The sequence below is a fragment of the Cebus imitator genome, unplaced genomic scaffold (genome assembly GCF_001604975.1).
Source record: "Cebus imitator isolate Cc_AM_T3 unplaced genomic scaffold, Cebus_imitator-1.0 Scaffold76, whole genome shotgun sequence".
Classification (NCBI taxonomy): Eukaryota; Metazoa; Chordata; class Mammalia; order Primates; family Cebidae; genus Cebus; species Cebus imitator.
The window spans coordinates 6,121,042-6,126,108 of NW_016107391.1; the positions used below are offsets into that span (position 1 = coordinate 6,121,042).

At 46.1% G+C, this 5,067-nt stretch overlaps 1 long non-coding RNA gene across 3 annotated transcripts in view; it reads right to left on the bottom strand.

Annotated features, from left to right (window-relative positions):
- Positions 1–230: 230 nt before the first annotated feature.
- LOC119471831 overlaps positions 231–5,067 on the bottom strand; it is a 12,963-nt gene continuing 8,126 nt past the window's right edge. For 2 of the 3 annotated variants that reach the window (XR_005200919.1, XR_005200918.1), the window contains exon 3: positions 231–899. This is a non-coding gene — a long non-coding RNA (uncharacterized LOC119471831). Of the gene's footprint in view, positions 900–1,237; positions 1,542–5,067 lie in introns of those variants that run through there. The other variant, XR_005200920.1, reaches the window with a different exon arrangement.

Below are 5,067 nucleotides of genomic sequence, written 5' to 3' on the forward strand. Positions count from 1 at the left end.
ATTTTCCCCCAGTGAAAAATAGTCAAACCCTATATAAGTTTCTTAGTAAGTCAAGCGTAGTTGAACTATTTTTTTCCTTACCAACTCTGTAATTGATACTCCTTGTCATTATTGGATTCACTTTGAGATCCCCAGAAATAGACTCTTACTATGAGTGAAATCACATGAAGATGTTACCCGGGCCATCCTTGGTTGTCTTCGTGGAAGAAAGAATTTACACAAAAGACCAATTTATAAATAAAGAAAAGTTTTATTGGGAAAGTACAAATACACTCCAAGAGAGGAGGGGGCTGACCCTGCTGCAAACATCCCCATGACATTCTGCATTGTTATATTCGATTGCCTCAGTTATTTCTTTGCCCAGTTCTCACCAAAGTTCGGGGGATCCTCCCTTACTGTGCTTAATGCACATGCATGGGAAGCATTAATCAACATGAATCCTACCTAATGGTGGCACTGTATATTGCCACCACCCTGGGAAGGTATAGCAGTCAATTTTGTACTCGTTATGTCTGCTCATCTCTCAGGAATACCCCTTTGCCTTTTTTCCTTATCATGATCTAGTTAACAACATTCTGACAGTTCGAAGATGGAGTACAGAGCATCCAAACAGGTGTTCTGGGGGGTTCTTTCCAACATGGATACCTCCCTCTTGTGCCTGCTCATATCTGACTGTCCACTCCTCTTACATTCTCCCTCAAGTGGCTGGGACTGAGAAATCTTTTGGGAGATGGGGCAGGCATCATTCTCTGTAGCTACTTCCTGCAGAAAAGGGCATCAAGGGTCTTCAGGGTCCTTCCTCCTTGCTTGCTGTCATGGTGAGGAGGTTTTGACGATTGTTGTCTCTTAGAAGATTTCACCCGTGCTGTCCAGAGGAGACATATAGGGACTTGGTTGTCCTGGAAGGATAGAAAGAGGTTGATATCCCCATCACAAGACCATATGAAGTCTGATGGTTTCTAGGTGGGAGGAAATAAACTGAGAAGATTCAGAGAGTAAGGTTCAAAAAGGAGAAGGAAGATAGAGGCCAGGGGTCCCAGGAAAGGGAAGAGCTATGAGAATGAAGACCACATGACACCCCAGCAGAGCCAACTCTTTATATCCCTTTACCAAAGATGAGAGGCCTGGTCTATAAGGTCTCTAATGTACTCCTGGACCTGCTCTGATCTGTTAACAGAAAAATACAAGAATTATGTTAGAAACCTGAAAACTAAAGGAAACAGATACTGTAACTAACCTTTGACAAGTAGTTCTCCATTCTGATATTTGAAGACAATCAGCTTGACGTAGGAATCCTTAAGTCTTCTCTTGGATTATGTATTCTGTTGAGACCTAAACTGTCATTAAACTTTCCATTGCAAGGTGATTCTAGGACTGGCATCATAGAATATGTGGCCAATAAACATCTGGTCTGTTCCTTCACTGGAAGTTTGGTACTAAAATCTGCTAGAATTTCCTTCTGTAAGACTGCAAAAGATAAATGCTGAGTGTTTTTTTTTTTTCCCAAATGATGTCCAAATAATGTCTGTGCTGTTTAAAAAGTTCACCATGAATGAATGAAATATACCATAAATGATGTGTCCCTTTTCCAAGTCCATCTGCTCTGAGCTCCAGCTGGCTTGGAGCTCCAATCACTCTGAGCTCCATTTTGCTCTGAGCATCATCTGCTCGGAGCTCCATCTTTCACTCTAAGCATCACTTTTTCTGAGCTCTATCTTCTCCAAGCTCCAGCTTGCTCAGAGCTCCAATCACTCTCAGCACCATCTTGCTCTGAGCATGATCTACTCCTAATTCCAATGGCTCAGAGCAATGTTTGGTGTGCCAATCACTCTGAGCTCAATCTTGCTGTGAGCATCATCTTTTCTGAGCTCCATCTTACACCGAGCAACATCTGCTGCAAGCTCCATCTTGCTTGGAAGTCCCTCTTGCTTCAAGCTCTATTTATTCCAAGCTCCACGTGCTCCAAACTCCATCTTGCTCAGAGCTCCAATCACTCCAAGCACTATCTTTCTCTGAACACCATCTGCATAGACATTTATCTTACTCAGAGCTTCATCTAGTCAGAGATCCATTTACTCTAAGCTCCATCTTCCTGGGAGTTCTAATCACTCTATGCTCCAACATGCTGGGAGCTCCAGTCACTCCCAGCTCCATTTTGCTCTGAGCACCATCTGGTCGGAGCTCATCTTACTCTGAGCAACATGTGCTCTGAGCTCCACCTTGCTTGGAGCTGTAATCACTATGGGCGCCATTTTGCTCTGAGCTCCAAACCCTAGCAACATCTCCAAACTCCATCTTGCTTAGAGCTCATTTTTGCTCAGAGCTCTATCTACTCCAAGCTGCATCTTGCTCAGAGCTCCAATTGTTCAGAGCAGTGTTCAGAGTGCCAATCACTCTGAGCTGCCTCTTACTCTAAGTACTGTCTGCTCTGAGGTCCATCTTACGCCAGCAACATCTGCTCCAAGCTCCATCTTGCTTGGAGCTCCTTGTTGCTCAGAGGTCTATTTGATCTGAGCGCCATTTGGTTTGAAACTCCAATTACTCCAAGCTTCATCTTGCTCTGAGCACCATCTGACTGAAGCTCCATCTGCTCTGAGCTCATCTTGCTTAGAGCTCCCATCATTCTGAGCTCCATTTTGCTCTGAGCACCATCTGCTCAGAGTTTCTTCTACTTGGAGTTGCATTTGCTTCAAGCTACATCTTTCTCAGAGCTCCAATCACTCCAAACTCCATCTTGCTCTGAGCACCCTCTGCTCAGAGATTCATCTTCTCGTAGTTCCCCCTTGCTGAGATTTCTAGTCACTTCCAGCTCCATTTTGCTCTAAGCACCATCTGCTCAAAGCTTCACCTTACTACTGTGAGCACCATGTTCTCTGAGCTCCATCTTGCTCTGAGAACCATCTGCCCTGAGATCCACCTTACACCAAGCAACATCTGCTCCAAGTTCCATTTTGCTTGGAGCTCCTTTTTGTTCAGAGCTCTGTCTGCTCTGAGCTCCATCTTCCTTGGAGCTGTAATCTGAGCTCCATCTAAAACCAAGCAATGTCTATTCCAAGCTCCATCTTGCTTAGAGCTCCTTCTTGCTCAGAGATCCTTCTTGCTCAGAGGTCCGTCTTGCTCAGAGTTCCAGCTGCTCAGAGCAATATTCACAGTTCCAATCTCTCCAAGCTCCATCTTGCTCTGAGCTCCGTCTTACACCAGGAAACAATTTCTGCAAGCTCCATCTTACTTGGAGGTACTTCTTGCTCAAAGCTCTATCTCTTCCTAGCTCCAACCTGCTCAGAGCTCCAATCACTCTGAGCTCTATCTTGCTTTCAGCACCATCTGCACAGAGCTTAATTTTTCTCGGAGTTCTGATCATTCTGAGGTTCATCTTGCTCTGAGCACCATCTATTTGGAGCTCCAGATTGCTCTGATTACCATCTGCTTGGAAGCAATTTCTGTGAGCTCCATCTGTTCTGAGCTCTAATCACTCTAAGCTCCATCTTGCTGTGAGTACTATATGCTCAGACCTCCATTTTGCTCTGAGCACCGTCTACTCTGAGCTTCATCTTGCTCAGAGCTCCATCTACTCTGAGTTCCATCTTGTTCTGGGCACGATTTGCTCGGAGCTGCATCTTGCTCTGAGCACCATCTGCTCTAAACCCCATCTGCTCAGAGTTCCATTTGCTCCATGCACCATCTTGTTCTGGGCACAATTTGCTCGGAGCTGCATCTTGCACTGATCACCATCCGCCTGGAGCTCCATCTCACTGTAAACAACGTCTTCTCTGAGCTCCATCTTGCTCTGAGCACCATCTGTTTGGAGCTCCATCTTGCTAGGAACTCCAACCACTTCAAACTCCATTTTTGGTCTGAGCACCATCTACTCAAGAGTTCCATCTTGCTCTAAACACCATCTGCTCAGAGCTCCATCTCACTGTGAACAACATCTTATCTGAGATCGATTTTGCTCTGAGTGCCATTTGCTTGGAACTCCTTCTTACTCTGAACAACATCTGCTCCGAGTTCCATGTTGCTCAAAGCTCCCTCAGCTCCAAGGTCCATCTTGCTTGGAGCTGTAATCACTCTGAGCTCCATCCTGCTGTAAGGACCATCTGCTCTGAGCTCCACCTAAAACCAAGCAACATCTGCACGAAGCTCCATCTTGCTTACATCTTCTTATTGATCAGAGCTCCGTCTGCTCTGAGCACCATCTTGTTGAGAGCTCCATTTTGCTCCGCACTCAATCTTACACAGAGGAACATCAGCTCCAAGTTCAATCTTGCATGAAACTGCCTCTTTTCTGAGCTTAATCTGCTTGGAGCTCCATCTGCTCTGAGCTCCTATCACTCCAAGCTCCATCTAGCTCTGAGCTCTATCTTACACAAAGGAACATCAGCTCCAAGCTCAATCTTGCTTGGACATCCTTCTTGTCTGAGCTTGATCTGCTCAGAGCTTAACCTGCTCAGAGCTCCACCTGGTCTGAGCTCCATCTTGCTCAGAGCTCCACCTGCTTTGAGCTCCTTCTTGCTCAGAACTCCATCTGCTGAGTTCTATCTTGCACTGAGCTCCTATCACTCCAAGCTCCATTTCACTCTGAGAACCATCTGCTCTGAGCTCCATCTGCTTTGAGCTCCATCTGCTCAGAGCTCCATCTGTTCTGAGCTTTATCTTGCTCAGAGCTCCATCTGTTCAGAGCTCCATTGGCTCTGAGCTCTATCTTGCTCAAAACTCCATCTTGCTCAGAGCTCCATCTGCTCTGAGCTCCATCTTGCTCAGAGCTCCATCTGCTCTGAGCTCCATCTTGCTCAGAGCTCCATCTGCTCTGAACTCCATCTTGCTCAGAGCTCCAATCACTCTGAGCTCCATCTTGCTCTGAGCACCATCTGCTCTGAGCTCCTTTCACTCCAAGCTCCATCTAGCCCTTAGCTCCATCTTACACAGAGGAACATCAGCTCCAAGCTCCGTCTTGCTTGGAGCTCCTTCTTGTCTGAGCTTAATCTGCTCAGAGCTTAACCGGCTCTGAGCTTTATCTTGCTCAGAGCTCCATCTGCTCTGAGCTCCATCTTGCTCAGAGCTCCATCT